We start from the raw sequence: 23,344 nt of genomic DNA on the forward strand, positions 1-23,344 counted from the left end.
TTGCTCACGGTTGTGATCGCTACCCAGACACACGAGACAGCGCCTGTGGCCGTCGGGAGCACTCTACCGCATCCAGAAACAACACAGGGGCGGAAGGGCATCTTTATAAAGACGCGTCCTTAAAAGGACGTTCAACACCGCTGTGTTTTGCTCTTTTAGAGGAAATTACTCTTTTAAATAAAATCACTCTTTTAGGGAAAAAACTTGTGAGAGTTTTTAAATCTGCACTGTCGATGCGCCCAGGGGCAGGAATGCACAGCCGTGCAAACAGGAGAAAGCCGCTGTTGTGCGCCGTGGAATCCAACAGTTATGCAGCAGAGGGATGACAGGAACTCGGTGTGTAGTATGCAGCAGTTGCAGACACCGACCATCGGCTCGAAGAAATTTTCTGAATGAACTCCCGTATTTGCGCCGCTTAAATACCCGTATGTCCGGGGGTGGGACATGCAAATACTGGTTGCCAACTCTCATTGGCCTTTTTTCATAGTTCAGAGGTGAATATCGGCGCTCAAGAGAGACCCCTAGTGTCGCTTCTCTGACACAACGTGGAGAGAGCGACAGAAGGGGAACTCTTATTAACTAGCAATTTAATAAGTAATTTGTGTCTTTGTGTGGGGAAATTCACATCAATATTCAACAAGTGTATATATATTACATAAGATCGAAACACACAAATGTAACGTTATAGGCCTAACTAACAAAAAAAAACACACAAGGAATGCGGCAACTTCATTAAAATACCATACTATACAAAACACGATATCCGCGATAAACCATCTACTGACAGCCTCTAGCCTATATAAATGCGTAAAAAGTAAAATACCTCGCATCTGTGTCCACAAAGACAAAACGTTGATTGTGAAATGTTGCATTTGACTGCACAAAATGGCGATGAGGGACTTTGAGTGAGCTGAAGGATCAAAGTTGATCGTTGGATGTGCTTTCCATCTGCGCATGTGCAGATATAGCTCCACCTGTTGACCAAAGTGCGGTACTGCAGAAGCAACACAACTGCATTTCATTCATTTAACACAAGTGAGCTGTGTAAATGGGAAATATCACTTTTTCTAATTTTGTCAACACAACTGTTTTAATTTTAATGCACAAACGTAAGAGCATTATTTAATTTAAACATAATTATATTCTTTGGACCAACAACTACCAATGCCATGAACACACACTAAGTAAAAGCTCGAGGAGGTCAGTGTGTGTCGAATAACGAATAAAAACCATCTCATCCGAGGAAATGGACTCTTGGACATGGATTATCGTGATAATAACTACCTAAAATAATAAACACGTTTGGAAAACTGTATTTGATAAGTAGGCTAGTGTCACTTTTATGGAAAGTGCGACGTGAGAGCATTGTGTAGGGACATTCAATTGAATATCTCTTCTAAGTTTGTGTATGAGGTGTCTGAAAACAGTTATGTGTATGCTGTGAACACTGACTCATTTAAAAGAAAATGTGTAATGGTAAAATTACAGGACAGCACATTTGTCATACCTCTCCCAAATAATGTAGAAAGGGACTGAAGGGTCTGTACAGTATAGATGAATTGGGTGAGAATACCATAGAAACTAGATTTACACCATCAGAAACATGATTTTCTTGAAAATGAAGAGTTGACGTTAAGCTTGAAGATAAATGGTTTCTTTGACTGAATAGAAATGTTATAACAATTCTTTGTAAAATTGTGCTGTACAGGTCCTTCTCAAAAAAAAAAATTAGCATATTGTGATAAAGGTCATTATTTTCCATAATGTAATGATAAAAATTAAACTTTCATATATTTTAGATTCATTGCACACCAACAGAAATATTTCAGGTCTTTTATTGTTTTAATACTGATGATTTTGGCATACAGCTCATGAAAACCCAAAATTCCTATCTCAAAAAATTAGCATATTTCATCCGACCAATAAAAGAAGTGTTTTTAATACCAAAAAAAAGTCAACCTTCAAATAATTATGTTCAGTTATACACTCAATACTTGGTCGGGAATCCTTTTGCAGAAATGACTGCTTCAATGCGGCGTGGCATGGAGGCAATCAGCCTGTGGCACTGCTGAGGTGTTATGGAGGCCCAGGATGCTTCGATAGCAGCCTTAAGCTCATCCAGAGTGTTGGGTCTTATGCCTCTCAACTTTCTCTTCACAATATCCCACAGATTCTCTATGGGGTTCAGGTCAGGAGAGTTGGCAGGCCAATTGAGCACAGTAATACCATGGTCAGTAAACCATTTACCAGTGGTTTTGGCACTGTGAGCAGGTGCCAGGTCGTGCTGAAAAATGAAATCTTCATCTCCATAAAGCTTTTCAGCAGATGGAAGCATGAAGTGCTCCAAAATCTCCTGATAGCTAGCTGCATTGACCCTGCCCTTGATAAAACACAGTGGACCAACACCAGCAGCTGACATGGCACCCCAGACCATCACTGACTGTGGGTACTTGACACTGGACTTCAGGCATTTTGGCATTTCCTTCTCCCCAGTCTTCCTCCAGACTCTGGCACCTTGATTTCGAATGACATGCAAAATTTGCTTTCATCCGAAAAAGTACTTTGGACCACTGAGCAACAGTCCAGTGCTGCTTCTCTGTAGCCCAGGTCAGGCGCTTCTGCTGCTGTTTCTGGTTCAAAAGTGGCTTGACCTGGGGAATGCGGGATGTTTCTACTCCAGACTCAGTCCACTGCTTCCGCGAGGTCCCCCAAGGTCTGGAATCGGTCCTTCTCCACAATCTTCCTCAGGGTCCGGTCACCTCTTCTCGTTGTGCAGCGTTTTTGCCACACTTTTTCCTTCCCACAGACTTCCCACTGAGGTGCCTTGATACAGCACTCTGGGAACAGCCTATTTGTTCAGAAATTTCTTTCTGTGTCTTACCCTCTTGCTTGAGGGTGTCAATGATGGCCTTCTGGACAGCAGTCAGGTCGGCAGTCTTACCCATGATTGCGGTTTTGAGTAATGAAACAGACTGGGAGTTTTTAAAAGCCTCAGGAATCTTTTGCAGGTGTTTAGAGTTAATTAGTTGATTCAGATGATTAGGTTAATAGCTCGTTTAGAGACCCTTTTCATGATATGCTAATTTTTTGAGATAGGAATTTTGGGTTTTCATGAGCTGTATGCCAAAATCATCAGTATTAAAACAATAAAAGACCTGAAATATTTCAGTTGGTGTGCAATGAATCTAAAATATATGAAAGTTAAATTTTTATCATTACATTATGGAAAATAATGACCTTTATCACAATATGCTAATTTTTTGAGAAGGACCTGTATATACTCAATGTAACCAATAAATGAATAAGTGTGTATTATAGCACATGTAAGTACTGAGATCATTAAAATAATCTACACATCAATCAGCTATGCTGTGTGCTTTATGATTTAGAAATTATTTTGTTTACAGATATACAGCACATTACTATTACTACTTATACTGTAGCATACTCCACTCTCATAAATGAAACTCCATGTAAAAAAACACTGTACTGACACTCTTGTAAATTATTTTGTATGGCAGGAGCTAGAGATGATATTCTCAACAATAATTCAAATTAAGCAAATTCAAAGTTAAATACCTTAACTTATTTATTATATCAAAGTTTCTGTCTCAATACAATACAATTTTAACCAACCTGTACTAGAGTACTCTGTAAGCAAGTATATTTAAGTTACACTATGTAACACAATTTTTGTTTCTGGGTAGTGTTGTTTCTTAATTGCTTATGCCTCAGAACTATGGAAAATGGCTATTTTTCCCCACAAACTTTGTTTTTTACTTTCACTTTCTATAGGCTATAGTGAATACTTATTCAAAGTAAAAACATTTACAATGTATTGAATGTAATTCTAGTCCACAGACTCACAGATGTTGTCATTATAATCACTTTTTTTTTTACATGTGTATTAAATTAGTATATTAATCAATATGTCAATATATGTGTACTTAGTGAAGTACTACAAAAACATAATGATTTAAAATAGTTTATAACCAAAGTAGACATTATTATGAAGTGCATTTTTGCACATAAGTCTGTTTAGAAATATTGTAATGGAAGTGTATTTTCTTTAAGTAGAACTTAAGTACACGCTTTTGAAGTGCATTTCTAATAAGTGCACTTAAGTATGTTTAAAAATATTGTCATGAAAGTGTATTTCTTTAAGTAAAATTTAATTATACATTATTATGAAGTTAATTTTCAAAAAGTAAACTTAAGTATATTTAAAAATATTGTCATGAAAGTGTACTTTCTTGAAGTAAAACTAAATTCAACATTATTATAAAATTAAGTGTGTTACGAAATATTGTCATTAAAGTGTATTGTAATTAAGTATAATTAAGTGGCCTTTAATTTTAATTATATTATATTATATGTAAGTACACTTTTAAAAAATTATACTTTTAATAGTTTAAGTACATAAAAAGTTCACTTTCAATACAATTAAGCACACTTCTTTTTCACAAGGGAGGCACACACCAATTTTTGTGAGAATAGATATACGGCCTTGGAGGAGTTCGAAAAAGTAGCTTTTTTAGAAAATTAAAAGAGCATGAATGTTTTTATATAAAATGCAATAAAACTAAGATATATATTTTGTAGGTCTTGGTAGAGGAAAATGTATTTTGATATTTGTTTTATTTAAAATATATTTATATAGAAAAAAAAGGCATACTTCCTGTCACAATGACACAATACAATTCACATTTTTGTTACATACAAATACGCACATATATACATATATATACACATAAAAAAATAAAATTAATCAAAAAGTACAAATAAACTGAACACCAACCTAAGTCTACATCTCTGCAATACAGTTTTATGAGCCCTCGGTGACCCCCAAATTAAATTACTAATTGTTTTATCCAATGAATCAAAGAATTGTTTTGGCAGAAAAAGAGGGAATGACTATTATAAGAAAACACATTTCAGTAATATAATAATTTTGACAACATTGATCCTACCAATTAGAGAAACGGGGAGGCTACCCCAACTTTGAATATTGGATTTAACCTTTGAGATAAGGGGAGTGAAATTAGCCGATGCAAGACCAGACAAAGAACGTGTCACGTTGATACCCAGGTATTTAAACCCTGACTGGCTAAACTGGAAAGGTAGAACAGACTGTTGGAGATGAAGTGCTGCAGTATTGACGGGAAATCACTTTTCTCCAAATTTAATTTATAACCCGAGATGGAACTGAAGACCTCCAGAACATCCAAAACAGCAGGCATAGAAGCAATAGGATCGGTTAACTCACATGCAGCACAATACACCAGAATCAATAACAGCATACATCCAAGCCAACACAAAAGCATCACAGTTAAGACCAACATTACATGTAATCAAACAAGCCTATTACTTCCTGGCATGCCTTATCCTGCTTCACACACACACACACACACACACACACACACATATGTACTTCTATACTTCATTCAACCCAGGTTTGTGTATATTTTCTAAGACCATGCTTCTTGATCAATATGCATAACATTTATCTTCTTTAGAGATCCTGCCTCTGGATCATTATTCCTGCATACTTTTTTTCTAACTAAACATGCTGCTTCTGCATGATTTCTCGCAAACGGTCCCCTGACATCTGGGCCCCACTCTTCTATTTTAGCCAGTTATCAATTTGAAATTGGATTCAGACGGTCAAAGCCTCAGAGTTACCACATCCTAGGTCAAATCCTCCTCAGACTTCACAAAAAACACTTTTTAAGCAAAAAGCTTACCTCAGTGTTGGCGCCACTGATTTTTGTGTAGTATATAGAGGCAGACCCTCTGTGGATTCCCCTTCTCAGTCTCTTTTCCCAACACTTCATGGTCGACAAGTTATGTTGTGGATAACAGTCGAAAATCATTGTCTCTTTGCAAGAAATCTCTCAGAGTCAGAGGTTCCAGATGTCAGGGTTATAAGTTTATTGAGCGACCAATAAACCTGAGTAGGCCAGCTCTGTGCATTCTGCCCTCCTAGTTCCATACCTTAAGCTTTATACACTTCTGTTATCTACCTTGAAACTATAAATCGTTCAACTTGTATACTTCTAGCCAATGAACTTGCATCTTAGTTGACCACCATTAGTTCCGTGGGCCATCTGAATTCTCTCTATTGGTGGAAAATTAATGCTTAATTTTGTTTTTTAAAAACATATCTTGCATATCTAATTTCTACTCAAGTCATGTATATGTATACAGTAGTCATCTATGTGTATACAAAGAGCATCTATTTCTTGTTCTATATGTTGGCTGAACATGTGACATTCATCTGGTCATTGGCTAGACTTGTGATATACATCTGACCATCACATGCACCAGTTTCTTTACTGACATAATGTTTGTAAACATTTATTGAAAATATACCATAGCATGAACCACGGAATCCATCAAGATCAGTCTCATGACAGTAGGCAAAATGAGTCAATAGCAAATAGCATTATACTTTTTGACCACAAGGCGGCGCGGTCCCGAAACGTTTTGAGGCACTTCAGAGCATGGTGCCAAAGACACATACCATGTTTCATAACAATACGCCAAGTCATTCATAAAATACAGCATTTCAAGTGTAAATTCAAAATGGCCAACATCCAAAATGACCGACATAGGAATTTTACATATTGTTGGACTCATTATACCCCACTGAATCTAATGAGAACAATTTGATGATTTTATGACAAACTGTTCAGAAATTATATAGATTTTTCCATATCTCGTGACCACTAGGTGGCACTGTTTCAAAACTCTGCAGGCACCCTCAAGTCATGGCGCTTATGACAAATAATACGTTTGGTATGAATACGCTAAAGCGTTAAGGAGATATACCTTCATGTCCATTTTGATGTGATCATCAAATTCTTTGAAGTGCCATTCGAAAACTTTATGGTTTATCAAAATTCTGAGAATAATAGGACAAACGGCCTAGGATGAGTGTCAAAAAATTTTCAGGATGGAAAATAACATCATAGGATGCAATCGCATCGCCTTGAGGAAAACTGAGGGAAACTTTTGTTTCTAGGACTCACGGTTAGAAAGTTATTAACATAAACGTGAGTGCAAATTTGGGCAGTTGGTGGTGCTAGAGGGTTTGAGGTAGAGATGCCAAATTTGCTGTGGTAACAGATCAGACTGTCCTCTATCTGTTTGCCAAATTTCATAACTTTCCCGCAAGTGCTTCTATGGGCTACCATAGACTCGAGTGGATTAATAACCAAAACAATAGGGGTCTTTTGCCCCTTCTTGGCTTGACCCCTAATAAAGCCCATACTAAGAGAGCTATCTAGATTGTTAGCTAGTAAGCCTATTGGCCATTGTACAGACAAAAAAAAAAAAATCATAAATGTTGAATAAAAACAGCCAAGGTCACATTGTGTCACATATTCTTGAAATAAATTATCCCCTTCTCCTCTTCCTCTTGTTTTCATTAGCAGTATGATCTGTGGTCTATTCTTTCAATCAAAATGTACCACCTCATCTCTGATTAGCTGAAATATTGTAATGCAGTGACCCTGCTGAGAAAGTCAGTCAAGCTACGAACCCATGCAGAGTTGGTATGAGGAGAGAGTGAGTGAGTTCTTGCACATGTAACAGTAGCCAGTTGGTAGGTAGATGCGCAGTGTGTAAACCTTACTCCCATGGCCTCAAGAGGTGCACTAGCAACTGATGCTAGAGGCTGTAGCCTTTATGGCTCCTGCACACTACAAGACTTTTAAGGATGTCGAATCGTGGCACTGTTCATATTACACAAATGTCTGTCTTGTCACTGAAGTTGTAGCGTTTTCAAATTACACGACGAATCTGCGACAGGGTGAACATATTACAAGACATTTTCCTATTGACGAATCCCTGACAACTCTGCCTGGACTCCAAATTACATTTCACAACAGTGTACACGCGAGAAGTGATACGAGATCAGAAAACAAATGCGTGATCATATTTTATGCATTTCAGAATATGATGTGTATGTTTTTAATCGTTTCAAGGCATATATTTTATTGGTTACAATATGAAAAAGTACCTCATACAGACAAATCTACCTATTTGCTTACCTGGCTGTCCAAGAGAATAGGCAATGTCTCTCCAACTCTTCTCTTTCTCTACCTGGTTGTGGTACAGTTCAGATGAAACATCAAATAGGCGCCTGCCAATGTTCCACAAATTTTTCGTCCATTTCTTCTGTCCAATGAGGCTTTCTTGATACCGCAGCCATGCTAGTTGATGTTCTGTTGCAGGTACATCAGGACTCACACTGAAACTTCCCGTGCCCTGTTTCTTGCTCTCTCATTGGCTGTAGGTCAACACTGCAGTTGTATCCATTCAAAACATATTTCACACTGCACGATTTGGAATTGCAGACAGGTCCAGATATTTAACATTCTAGATATCTCGCTGACATCGGCAATGCGTCATTGATTCTCTCAAATTGCATTTTTGATAGTTCATACATTGCGATCGTCACTCCTGGGAGCGAGCTCCAATTTGCTCACGATTTCAGGCTTTTTTCGCCAATCTCCACAAAACTGTTGGTGAGCGAAAATCGGGCTTAAAATCGTGTAGTGGAAACTCTGCATTATTCTCCTCGTTAGCACACCTGCCTTCAATGATGGAGACGCCAGTTCGAATCCTGCCATAGCGGGTCGAGCAGGAGCAGTAACAGTGTTGCCGTGACCCAGATGGGAATGAGGTTTAGGGGGATGAGTGGAACAGTAGCCAGCTGGTAGGTAGCGGTGCAGTGTGTATACCTCACTCCCCTGCCCTCAAGAGGTGCATTAGCGACTGACACTAGAGGTTGTAGCCTTTAGCCTCCTCGTTAGCAAGCCCACCTCCCATGCCGGATACACCAGTTCGAATCCTGATTGTACCGGTAACACACACAAAAAAAAAAAACGTGGAGTTACATAAAATTCAGTATTCTGTGCAAATTCAAATAAAATATTGGAGAGCAAAACTGATTTTTGCTTGCTCAGAATGAATTAATCTTTCCAAGAATATCTTTGCATCTTTGCACTGCTTTCCAAACATACTTCAAAATACCTATTTGTGTGCTCAAAATATCAGTTTGCGTGCATTAAATTGTGGTACTATGTGTATTTTAAATGTTATACATTTTTTAAATGTATCAATTACAAAATCTTTGGGCCAAAACAAATGTTTTATACTTTTGTATGTTAATTTTTACATTTTTGCGGTGTGATGCATTATTGATTTGCTTTTGAAATGTAGCTAAAAAAAAGCCAATATTAGGCTTTTATTCACTATCAAATCTTTGATCAAATCCTGTAAACAAAGCACAGATGAAATATGGAAACAAGTCCATAACATCAACCCTCATTGGTTTTTGCACATCTTGTGACCAAACTAAATAATAGATAAGCTTTTAAATTGTTCCATAGTGAAGACTTAATTTTTAAATGCTGGTAGCTGTTTATAACTGGTTAATTTCGTTCAGAAAATGTTTTCATGAAACCAAAGGGTTTATCACAAAGTTTTGGAACTACACCACTTCATGTTACCCGAAAAAAATGTGGCTTGAACCTGAAAGAAACTACGGCATCACACATTTCTTTTCCTAATTGCCAGTTGTGGATGTTGCATTCTGTGAATGAAGACCTTTTTAACAACTATGTATAATTACTACATATACTGTACATATACAGATACAAGGAAACATTATTAGAGGTAAAAAGTAAATTTCTCTACTCTTTCCAAGTCTTGACTGAATTATTGTTAAATATGATGCAGTAATACAGATTTGATGCTGCCGGGTTTTGACTGAGAAGCAGATCTGTAATTAAAATGATACTTTCCTGTTAATTAACTGTGTGCTTGTCATGATTTCTAGGTGATATAATGATTTTCTGATATAATACCTTATTTTCGCTTATTTTGGTGAGGCAAATGGCATATTTTGGGCTTGTTTTTCCAGACCAGGTTGCTTGTTTCTCTTGCGAGATTTGGAAACACTGCAATTGGTATTTCACCCACTCCTTATGACAGAGTACTGGCATTTTAAAAATAACTTTATTAACCATTATTTTATTTTGATCTAACTGGTTACCATTTGGAATGAGGCTCTGAAAAAAATAGTTTTTGCTCAGAAAGAACCAAAATGAAAAACATTTTGTTTTTAGTCCCTGGTTCCCTATTCCTTTGAGCTTTTTCAGAAACAGGATGGCAAACACAGTTGTCACTAAATTATGTCTTTGTATATCCACCTTCTTCCCTCCATCCACTCAGATTGTGGTTCAATCACAACTACACAAGTGGGTAAACAGAACGTCTGTGAAAGGCAGATTGACTGAAAATGTATGTGGTGTATATATATATATATATATTTGTGCCATAGATTATGTGCACATCCATTTATGTCCTTCATGTGGTTTTGTTAAAATAAATGTGTGTGTAAATAAACTGATGTGACACTGAAAATCTCACCAACAGTATGTTAAATAAAATAGACCATAAATCCATTAAATCCACAATACAGAAAAAAACATCTTTCAGATAAGATAATATATCACCTCCAGGGATCAAAGCACAGGGGCTGTCTTTCTCCTCAGTTTATACTTCCTTTATGACACTAGTCTGCAGCACACACTAGTATAAAGAACTTTATCTAGGAGTATAGCCTGTAGCCATACACATTTTATAGGACTAATCCTTTCCTGTTGTATTGAGGTCTGTGTCACCCAATTAATTGTGTACGTCTAGCCTTAGGTGTTGGCATCGATACAATGTGCTAAATTTGGATGATACAGTAGAGCAAAACTTGTCATGCAAAAGTCTACCATTCCCCGTCTGTCGCTCACTTCGACGTTGTGTCGAAGAAACGACACTATGGGTCTCTCTTGAGCACCGAATATACCTCTGATCTATGAAAAAAGGCCAATGAGAAGTTGGCGGACAGAATTTGTATGTCCCGCCCCAGGACATACGGGTGTAAAGGCGGGGAAATGCATCTGTTTCATTCAGAAATTTCTTCAGAGCTGATGGTCGTGCATGCAGCGAGCTGCGAGTCACACACACCTGTTCCTCTTACCTCTGGTCGATCTGCTGTTGGATCTACGGCGCACATCAGCGGCTTTCTCATTCTCTGCACGGCAGTGCAGTTCGCCCATGGGTGCTTCGACAGCGCAAATTTAAAAGAGTTTAGAGTGATTTTCTCTAAAAGAGTATTTTCCTCTAAAAGAGCAATACACAGCGGCGTTGAACGTCCTTTTCAGGACATGTCTTTATAAAGATGCCCTTCCGCCCCTGTGTAGTTCCTGGATGCGATAGAGTGCTCTCCGCTTCAGACGGCCACAGGCGCTGTCTCGTGTGTCTGGCGGGGTCGCCCTGTGCTCCCCTCCAAGGCCTGTAGGACGACGTCATCATTGACCGCCAAAGCCTACAGCGCCACCGGACAGGCCACTTCCGCCCTGCATGCAATGGCCCTCCTGGAAGTCCACCAGGCCAAGGCACTTAAAGATCATCACGAGGGTAGTCCTGATCCCGACAAGCTGCACGATCTGCGCACAGCGACCGACCTCGCCCTCAGGGCCACGAAGGCCACAGCGCAGTCACTCGGACAGGCGATGGTCACACTTGTGGTTCAGGAATGTAATCTGTGGCTGAACTTGGTCGAGATGCGCGAGACGGACAAGACACGCTTCCTCGATGCCCATGTCTCCCAGTTCGGCCTCTTCGGTGACACCATCGAGGATTTCGCCCAGCAGGCCATTTCACACATCCTGCCACGCCGCAACCCTGCGCTCCTGAGACGATCGACCCAGAGGCCGAGACGTTCGCTCCAGAGCTGATAAGCAGACCACTCCGTGCCCTGGTGGAGGGCCAGGAGGAGAAACTTTATTTGAATTTATTTAATTTGCCGCATCCCTCCGGGGCTGCGGTACCCACATTCTCAATAAAAGAGTGATTTCCTTTGTCTCTGGGTCACCTGGCCCGCAAATGGCTGGTTCTGACGAGTCTAGAGGACGATGTCGCTGGACCTCCTCCTCAGTCACTAACCTGCCCCCTGCCGGGTGTGCGTAGCAAGGTAAGTGCTTCGAGTCTTTTCTCAACACCAGAGCCTTGGGACGCACTATTGCCTCCCGACGTCATACTACCTGCTCTGCACTGCTGCTCCGCCCCGCCGGGTACGTAAAAAATAATCGTCCCTTTAGTGCCCCTAGCATGGAGCTTGGATGCGTGGCTTTCACTTCCCAACCCGTCTCGCTGGCTGGCCAGGACCATCCGACTCGGTTACGCAATTCATGCCACATCCCTGCGTGCGGAAATCGTGATCCTTTTGCTCAAAGACGCGATAGAGCCTGTCCCTCCAATTGAGATGAAGAAGGGTCTCTACAGCCCTTACTTCATCGTACCCAAGAAAGGCGGTGGCTTACGACTGATATTGGACTTGCGAGTTTTCAACCGGCCTTACACAAACTCCCATTCAAAATGCTCATGCAGAAACATATTTTAACTTGCGTCCGGCATCTAGATTGGTTCGCAGCGGTAGACCTGAAGGACACATACTTCCACGTCTCAATACTGCCTCGACATCGACCCTTTCTATGGTTTGCGTTCGATGGCCAGGCATATCAGTACAAGGTCCTCCTCTTCGGCATGTCCCTGTCCCCTCGCGTCTTTACGAAGGTTGCAGAGGCAGCCCTTGCCCCGCTCCGAGAAGCCGGCATTCACATACTCAACTACCTTGACAACTGGGTCATCCTGGACCACTCCCGATAGTTACTATGCACCCATAGGGACCAGGTGCTCAGTCATCTCAGCCGTTTAGGGCTTCAGGTCAACTGGGAAAAGAGCAAGCTCGCCCCGGTTCAGAGCATCTCTTTTCTCGGCATGGAGTTAGACTCAGTCTCAATGTCAACACACCTCACCAACGAGCGTGCGCAGTAAGTGCTGAAATGCCTCGCCACCTTCAGGCCAGGCACAACGGTCCCTTTAAAACTTTTCTCCTGGAAAAAAGCTCCTGGGGCATATGGCATCCTCCGCAGCGGTCGCGCCACTGGGGTTGATGCATAGGAGACTGCTACAGCACTGGCTACAGACTCGAGTTCCGAGACGAGCATGGCGCCGCGGCACGTACCGTGTGATGGTCACCCCCGTCTGCCGCCAAACATTCAAACCCTGGACAGACCTCTGATTTCTGCGGGCAGGAGTCCCCTTGCAGCAGGTGTCCCTATGCATCCTGGTCATGAACGACGCCTCCAGATTGGGTTGGGGCACCGTGTGCAACGGGCATGCAGCTGCGGCCCATTGGAAAGGGGCCCCTATAAGCTGGCACATGAATTGCCGTGAGTTTCTGACTGTTTTCTTTGCCCTGCGGAAGTTTCTCCCGCTAGTTCAGGGCAAACACGTCTTGATCAAATCAGACAGCACCACCGCGGTAGCGTACATAAATCGCCAAGGCGGCGTACGCTCCTGCCACATGTCACAACTCGCCCGTCGTCTCCTCCTTTGGAGCCAGCAGCGAGTCAAGCTGCGTGCCACTCACATCCCCGGCAACCTAAATGTGGTAGCGGATGCTCTATCATGACAACGCTTGCCCAATGGAGAGTGGAGGCTTCACCCCCAGTCGGTCCAGCTGATTTGGGAACTGTCGGCAAGGCTCAGGTAGACCTGTTCGCCTCCCGAGAGACCTCCCACTGCCCGCTCTGGTATGCCCGAACAGAGGCTTCCCTCGGGGCAGACGCACAGGCCACAGCTGGCCCACGGGGCTGCTCAAGTACGCATTTACCCCAGTGAGCCTTCTTGCACAGGTGCTATGCAAGGTCAGGGAGGACGAAGAACAAGTCACTCTAGTGGCTCCCTATTGGCCCACCAGGGCTTGGTTCTCTGACCTCATACTCCTCTCGACAGCCCCTCTCTGGCAAATTCCCCCGAGGAAAGACCTTCTTTCTCAGGGACGGGGCACGCTCTGGCATCCACACCCAGACCTCTGGAACCTCAACGTCTGGCCTCTGGACAGGATGCGGAAGATCTAGCTGATCTACCACCTGCTGTCTTAGACACGATCAACCAAGCCAGAGCCCCTTCTACCAGGCAACTTTACGCCCTAAAGTGGTGCTTGTTCGCGAATTGGTGTTCTTCTCGACTTGATTATCAGGTTCCTAAGAGGTGCCCGGCCAATTCTGTTCCCCTCCTGGGATCTCTCAGTGGTCCTCTCGGGCCTTCAGATACCCCTCTTCAAGCCGCTAGAATCAGTTGGACTCAGGGCCCTCTCCTTAAAAACAGCCCTGCTGATCACGCTCGCCTCCATCAAGAGGCTCTTTGGGTTGTAAAAACGTCAAGAAGCATTCTAACTCCCAGACTTGCTGGCACTACCTGGTGATTTAGATGAGGAGTCACAGGGTGTGGGGGTTTTAGAACCCTTAGTACAAATGTGTTCACTGCATTCAGAATTAATGAGTTCATGATTTTCCGTTCATACTCTACAGCAGGGTCTTTTCCCCCCTGAAAGAATAGGAAACTGGGTAAGACACCCTTCCCACAATGCGTGTAAGGGCCCCAGCCATTTTGCTCTATGCGAGAAACATAGAGAGAAAAGACACCCGGCTAGGCTCGGCCCATTCCCAGGTTGGCAAGTTTCGCCTTGTTCACCTATCTAGGGTAACTATAAGGGTTCTGACAGCTTTATGGGGCATTGGGGAAGGGTACGTGCAGTCTGATACAGCTGGTCGTTTTGGCATGTCAAGTACCTGCCCGCTCCTGTGTCAGCAGTACACGTACACGGCTCAGCGCATGGCGTGATTTAAATTGAACCCCTAATGTCGCTTCTTCGGCACAACGTCCAAGTGAGAGACAGACAGGGAACGTCTAGGTTACGTATGTAACCTCCTTTCCCTGATGGAGGGAACGAGACGTTGTGTCCTCCCGGCCACGTCGCTGAGCCGAGCCACTGTTGTGGCCGGACCATTTCCAGCTCCTCAGAACAATCCTAAATGAAACAGACGCATTTCCCCGCCTTTATACCCGTATGTCCGGGGGCGGGACATGCAAATTCTGTCTGCCAATTTCTCATTGGTTACTAATTTTCATAGATCAGAGGTATATTCTGCGCTCGAGAGACCCCTAGTGTCGCTTCTTCGACACAACGTCTCGTTCCATCCATCAGGGAATGGAGGTTACATCCGTAACCTAGACGTAATCTTTCTTTTCTTGCTGGTGTTGAAATGGTACCACTGACAATGTGTTAATGGTGTGGGATACATTTTGGATAAAAAAATGGGAGTTGACTAAAAAAAATTTTATGGATGGAAAAAGTATGATAAATTGGTGCCCATGCCATATTGCTATTGGAGTACAATTCCCAATAGCTTTGCTCTGTGTTTAAATGGAGAATTGGATTGCACCATTTTAAATGCTATTACAGTGTAATCTTCCATCTTCCTCTGTGATGGCTCTGCATTCTGTGATTCCAGCCTTATCAGCACCAACCATGGCATCCATGTAATTCCAAGCCAAGTAGCGAGTGGAAAAACTGTAGAAATGCAGGTAGACAGAAAATGCACAGAGATGGAGCATGGAAGAAAAGCCTTGTCGTAGCTATCAATAAGGCCAGTTAAAAGCATCTTTTTGCTGAGCTAAAGCTATTATCTAATTGCTAGCCTACTGATGTTTGCCTGGAAACATTCATCTTTCTAACTTTCTGCTCTCACTCATTCCTACCTCAGTTTACTCAATAAATTCACTAGCCTCTTTCGAGTCTTTCTTAGTGACTAAATGCTGATTATGCTTGCACAGTTGCTACAAAACTAGCATCCTGCTAACTGGAAGCAGAAATAAATTTTGCTAGAATCAAAAACAGATTTTTCATTCAGAAGAAAGGAATGTTTCACACGAATGCTTATTACACTTTATTTTTTTTCAAGAGTCTTTGCCCTTAATGTTTACAAAAATTAATTGTACCGCAATACAAGTACTGTCTCAGTTCTAAATTAGAAACATTTTATTAACCTTTATGCAGTGTTCAGGTCTTTTTTGACCTGTTTTGATTTTTTTTCTTTAATAATAAATGGTATCCTTTATTGTTGGAGTGGACAAAACTTTGTGACTTTTCCTTCACTTGCAATCTGAACACACACAAAAATCGAATCAAGTTCAGATAAGTCTAAGGCGTCATAAAAAAGAGAGACACATATGATGTTCCATAGGAAATGAATGGGACATTCTAAAATACAGATAATTTTTTTTTTTTTTTGTCAAATAAAAATCAAGAAATCAGATATAAATGAACGGGTGAGACTATAAAACATCCACAATTCAGAAAACACACACATACACACTTTTTTTTTTTTTACTATATTAGTGATCTCTCATACACTTCCATTGATTTCATATCAGGCAAATAATATTTCATTTCCAACTCTACCCATAAACCTAACCTCACACAATTGCACATAACTAGATTTGAAGATCACATCATCTGACCAATTGAAGAGTTTTTACTTTTTACTATATTAGTGATCTCTCATACACTTCCATTGATTTCATATCAGGCAAATAATATTTTCTATTTCCAAACTCTACCCATAAACCTAACCCTAACCGTCACACAATTGTGCACATAACTAGATTTGAAGATCAACATCATCTGACCAATTGAAGAGATTGTTTTACTGATGAGGACATTTGGCCCTCACAGGTGCAGACAAACCTGTCTATATATACAAAACGTACCACACAGTCTGACCCCTGAGTGACAAAGTTTATGCTAGAATTTTGATGTTTGAAATAAATGACAGGTAACAAAATAATAACTGTCTTTGTTTGATACACAATCAGATTTGACTGTGGTGCATTGTCATGTTTGACAGCATATTGGATCATCAATGCAAAATCTGACAAAACACAAGTGGTTTAGAAAAAATGCAAAAATGTTACAAATAATAGTTTATCTAAATATATTTCCAAGGCATAATTTATGATAATATTTAGAAATTAAGTTTGTTAGAACATGAGCTTATAGAGATCATCCAATGCATAGAGCACTGAATAATAAATAAATAATACAACTTTTCAGAGCTTCAAAAATGTGGCACCCATTCAGTTGCATTTTAAGGACCTATAAAGCTGAAATATTCTTCCAAAAATCTTTGTTTGTATTCTGCTGAAGAAAGAAAGTCATACACATCTGGGATGGCATGATAATGGTGAGTAAATGATGAGAGAATGTTCATATAAATTTATCATGGCTGTATGGACCTTTTAAGCACTCTTTTAATATTCAGGATGGTGTTGTTGAATGAGACACACGCCAAGCCGTTTGTGCACTTTGATCCTCAATTCCAGTAAAACGGTTTCGAGTTGAGCTGTTGGAATGTTGATACTACTTTAATAGCATTTTAGAGCTCAAATGGCATTACAAACCACATTGGACATATCTCAAATGCTATTGAGCACCAAGATAAATCCCCATTCTACACTAAAAAGAGGTATAAAATAAAGACATTTAAAACAACTTTATGACTGATCAATAATTTGAATATTTATTGGGTCCACAGGACATCTTCCTCATGTATAGCAACCGTAAACACAGTCAAAAAAGTTGTAGAAAGAAGAATTGAAATGAGAATGGGAAATTAGTGAGTTCAGTATTCAGTTTCAACTGAGAGCTCAATGATGAGATGAACATTACAGTACGTGTCGTGGAAGATCACAGGTACAGATATTAACAGATTTGTTGATAAATCAGATTTGGTGACATATCACGAGTGAGGTTGTGACTGAAATGTGGACATCCATAGCATGTAAAATCAAACAATGGATTTCAAAAGTCTACACTGAAAAAAATAAAATACAATGATTCCTTGCTTCAGTAAATATTGCTCATTAAAATAAACAACGTAATGCTGTCAACTTTCCTTAATTAAATGCTATATTTGTGACACAAGATATTGAGATTATGCTGTACACATAATAATAAAGAAATTTAGCTAATTATTTTGAGTGAAGCGATAATCATTTTAGTAGAAGTTTAGTAAATCCAGCCTAATTTTTTAAGATTCTATGGTAAACCATGTGATGCAGAATGTGACTGAATTTTAAGCATATTTGGGGCTGGCTGCCATTTTGGATGAGGAGAGCTCATGGTGGACAACACAAAGTTTTTGTCAAAAAGTTCAAAGGTAAATTACTTTAAACATAGCGTGAAATTAGTAGAGGTTTTATTTGTAAGGTCTCAGGTGTAAATGGGGAGCAGGTGTGATAAATTTGGTGTCATCGCTCTCACACTCCCTCATACTGGTCACTGGAAGTTCAACATGGCACCTCATGGCAAATAACTCTCTGACGATCTGAAAAAAAGAAATTGTTGTTCTACATAAAGATGGCCTAGGCTATAAGAAGATTGCCAAGACCCTGACACTGAGCTGCAGCACGGTGGCCAAGACCATACAGGGGTTTAACAGGACAGGTTCCACTCAGAACAGGCCTCGCCATGGTCGACCAAAGAAGTTGAGTGCATGTGCTCAGCGTCATATCCAGAGGTTGTCTTTGGGAAATAGACATATGAGTGCTGCCAGCATTGCTGTAGAGGTTGAAGGGGTGGGGGTCAGCCTGTCAGTGCTCCGACCATACGCCACACACTGCATCAAATTGGTCTGCATGGTTGTCGTCCCAAAAGGAAGCCTCTTCTAAAGACGATGCACAAGAAAGCCTGCAAACAGTTTGCTGAAGACAAGCAGACTAATGACATGGATTATTGGAACCATGTCCTGTGGTCTGATGAGACCAAGATAAACTTATATAATTCAGATGGTTTCAAGCGTGTGTGGTGGCAACCAGGTGAGGAGTACAAAGACAAGTGTGTCTTGCCTACAGTCAAGCATGGTGGTGGGAGTGTCATGGTCTGGGGCTGCATGAGTGCTGCTGGCACTGGGGAGCTACAGTTCATTGAGGGAACCATGAATGCCAACATGTACTGTGACATACTGAAGCAGAGCATGATCCCCTCCCTTCGGAGACTGGGCCACAGGGCAGTATTCCAGCATGATAACGACCCCAAACACACCTCCAAGATGACCACTGCCTTACTAAAGAAGCTGAGGGTGAAGGTGATGGACTGGCCAAACATGTCTCCAGACCTAAACCATACTGAGCATCTGTGGGGCATCCTCAAACAGAAGGTGGAGGAGCACAAGGTCTCTAACATCCACCAGCTCCGTGATGTCATCATGGAGGAGTGGAAGAGGACTCCAGTGGCAACCTGTGAAGCTCCATGCCCAAGAGGGTTGTAGCAAAGTGTCATTTCTTCAGTGCTGTCACATGAAAAGATATAATTATATATTTACAAAAATGTGAGGTGTGTGTACTTACTTTTGTGAGATACTGTATATATGTATATTTTTTTTATTTATTTTTTAGTTTTTTTTTGGTTGTGCCTAACAGGATAGGGACATTTATGGTCCTGGCAGGTCTACAGCTATAACTGAAAGAGTCATCATCATCATCAAAAAAAAAGAAAAAATAGATAGGAAACACATTTGGATGACATTATTCATAATTATATAGCACCATTTTAACATATCCGCTGACATTCATATACATGTATGCATTTGGTATAGTGGTTGAATAGTTGTGTGCTTCAAATAAAAATGATCTCAACCTTTACTCACCCTCATGCTATCCCAGATGTGTATGACTTTCTTCTGATATATATAAGAATATTGCAGCTCTGTAGGTCCTCACAATGCAAGTGAATGGTGACCAGAACTTTGAAAGTACAAAAAGCACATAAAAGTAGCAATGAAGATATGAATACGACTCCAGTGGTTTAATCCATGTCTTCAGATGCAAAATTATAAGTGTTGGTGAGAAACAGATCAATATTTAACTAGTCATTTTTAATATGTAGAAATTAATTTTCCTCCTTGGCCAGTAGGTGGTGAAATGCATAAAGAATGTGAATCCCAAAAACAAGAGAAGACAAATATGAAAATGAAAGTGGAGATTGATAGTATAAAAGTACTTAAATATTGATCAGTTTCTCAACCACACTATCATTTAACTTCTGAAGACATAGATTCAACCAGTGGAGTCATATGGTTTACTTTATGCTGCCTTAATGTGTTTTTTGACCCTCATTCACTTGCTTTGAATGTACCAACAGAGCTGTGATATTCTTCTAAAACTCTTTGTGTTCATCAGAAGAAAGTCCTGCACATCTGGGATGGCATGGTGGAGAGTAAATGAGAGAATGTTTATTTTTGTGTGAACTATCCCTTTAAGCATCATTTTTCTCTGTAACTAATTGCGGATATTTAATTGTGCAATACAATGAAAACGTCTGGGTTACGTATGTAACCTCCGTTCCCCGATGGAGGGAACAAGACGTTGTGTCGAAGAAGGGACACTAGGGTTCTCTCTTGAGTATACCTCTGATCTATGAAAAAAGACCAATGAGAAGTTGGCAGACAGTATTTGCATACCCCGCCTCTGGACATACGGGTATAAAGGCGGGGAAATACGTCTAGTTCCTTCAGGATTTTTCTGAGGAGCCGGAAATGGTCCGGCCACAACAGTGGCTCGGCTCAGCGATGTGGCCGGGAGGACACAACATCTCGTTCACTCCATCGGGGAACGGAGGTTACATAGGGGCGGAAAGGCATCTTTAAAAAGACGCGTCCTGAAAAGCACGTTCAACGCCGCTGTGTATTGCTCTTTTAGTGAAAATGTACTCTTTTAGAGAAATCACTCTTTTAAATAACTCTTTTGAGTTTGGTTTTTGCACCTTCGAAGCGCCCAGGGGCAAACTGCACTGCCGTGCAAGGAAGGAGAAAGGCGCTGTAATGCGCCGTCAATCCAACAGCACGCAAAGCGTCAGAGGAATACAGGAACAGGTGTGACTCGTAGCAAACAACATGCACAACCATCGGCTCCGAAGAAAATTTCTGAATGAACTCATAGTATTTCCTCGCCTTTATACCCATATGTCCAGGGGCGGGGTATGCAAATACTATCTGCCAACTTCTCATTGGCCTTTTTTCATAGATCAGAGGCATATTCGGCACTCAAGAGAGACCCCTAGTGTCGCTTCTCCGACACAACGTCGAGAGAGCGACAGACGGGAAATGCAACTTGGAAGCATTTTCGGTTGTTTCAGACTTTTAGACCCCATAGTGTATAAATAAATGCTGTTTGAAATGTTTTTGTTCCTTCGGGTGAAGCTTAAAGATTTTATAGGGAATTAAAAGTATCCAATAGGTACAACAAGAGATAGAGATATCAGATAATTTGTTGTCATTTTGTAGATTAAAAAAAACAGCATATATTTTACATATAGTCTTTTTACACTCAATTCCTTTATCTTTATCCACTTCTATTTCCAAGTAAATTATTCTGATCACTTAACTTAAACGTAACTCTACAAGCTATAACTTTAAGTGGCACATCAGATTGTGCCAGTCTGTGTTACGTAATATCGTTAGAAGTAATAGATCACTTATTTAGTTGCTTTTGTATGTGATTTTTGTGCATTTCTGTATCCCTGACCATGGCCTTTCATTGACCGTATCATGTCAGAGTCTCTACATTTTTCTTATAAATACTTTCTTGCAACAAGCAAACATTTCAAAGTAGAATTTTCGGAAGTTGTTATTCAGAAGTTGTTTGAACAAACCATTGATGCGTCACTCTAATCCTGTCCTTTCATCTATTTATTCATCCGTTTTATAACTCATATATATCTATATCGCAATGTATAACCAACAGATATAATATGAAGATATGATTATTAAAACCTTGTGATTGAATAACTGAATGTTGCTAAACAAATAAATTTACTGAAATGTGTCATGGTCAGTAGACATTTAGTAGTTTTTGTAAAATATAATTTGACAGTAACAGGTTAAAAGATCAATCAGTAAAGCAATCTGACTGTTTGGGGAAACTATAACTTATCATTGGCCATTATTGAAAAGAACCTTGTCACCACGTGCTAACAAGGCTCTAAATAATACTCAAATGCTTCCCTATTTGCAATTTATTAATGGCAGATAAGGACATAAACAATAAAATCCTGATAAGGATTGAAGTAGAAAGAAAAATGTATCCATACAACTGGCATTCGGGATTGTCACCATACCAAAGGCTGCACATTACATTTGTGCTCACAAGATAAACTTGTGTAAAAGTGTCTGACAAATAAATGACAAGGTGGAGGCAGCGTGAGCCATTAAAAATAAACAAGCATAATAAACAAACCCAAAGACAAAGTTTATATTATGCTTAGATATGTTATTGGTGCATTTCTTAAATTGGCCTAAAGATCAGTAAGCATTTTATGTTGATGTTTTTACATGGGGGTACAATTACAAAGCTAAATGTTTATCAAGAGCTTTAAAGACAGGTAAATATTGTTCAGGAGTACAATACCACAATGGGCAAAGCATCTAAAGCCTGACAAACATTCAAGTTTGAATATTTGGCTGGCCCAAAGGATAATTTTTGCACTGCTGTGATTGAAATTTGTCAGAGTAAAGAAGAGTGCGCTGCCTTTGATTGTAGTCATAAACTTGTATAAAGTTCGCATAAAGCATATAAAACAAAGGTGCAATATTCATGATAACACATCTTCCATGACCAGTGAATTATAATTTGTTTTGTGATGTTGTCATACCATTATAAAATTCTAATCTACACTACCGGTCAAATGTTTTGAAACACGTACTCATTCTTTATTGTAATTGTTTTATTTTTCACATTTTAGAATAATACTAAAATTCATCACAACTATGGAATAATAGAAATGGAAATATGGAAATTATGTTGTGACTAAACAAAATCCAAAATAAATCAAAACTGTTATATTTTAACATCTTCAGAGTAGTCACACTTTGCCTAGAATTTACATACATTTTCTCACCCAACTTCTTGATGAATCACCCTGGGATGCTTTTTAAACAGTATTGAAGGAGTTCTCGTCTATGTTGGCCACTTATAAGCTGCTTTTCTTTATTATTTGGTCCAAGTCATCAATTTCAAAAACTTTTTGCTTTTAATCATATTTTTTTTTATTGAATATATTAATATGTTGGCACAATTATATTTTTGTCTACAAAATTAATTTCAAACACTTAAGCATATGCCTTCAGATCTTACAGATCTTATTTTTACAATTGTGAGAAACATTTCAGTCAAGTGTTTCAAAACTTTTGACTGCTAGTGTATACAAAAATCTATTTGAAATAGCGGTGGAGCAACGGTAGTGGACATGCTCTTGACAAATAAGTGCACCCACTGAGAATAATTTGGTACATACCAAATTATTCTCAGTATTTACTACATAGTAAATGTTGTGCTGTAACTGACCATTAAAGGCCTTCAGGTTTGATACATG

This window comes from Xyrauchen texanus, chromosome 1, assembly GCF_025860055.1.
Source record: "Xyrauchen texanus isolate HMW12.3.18 chromosome 1, RBS_HiC_50CHRs, whole genome shotgun sequence".
NCBI classification, from domain to species: domain Eukaryota; kingdom Metazoa; phylum Chordata; class Actinopteri; order Cypriniformes; family Catostomidae; genus Xyrauchen; species Xyrauchen texanus.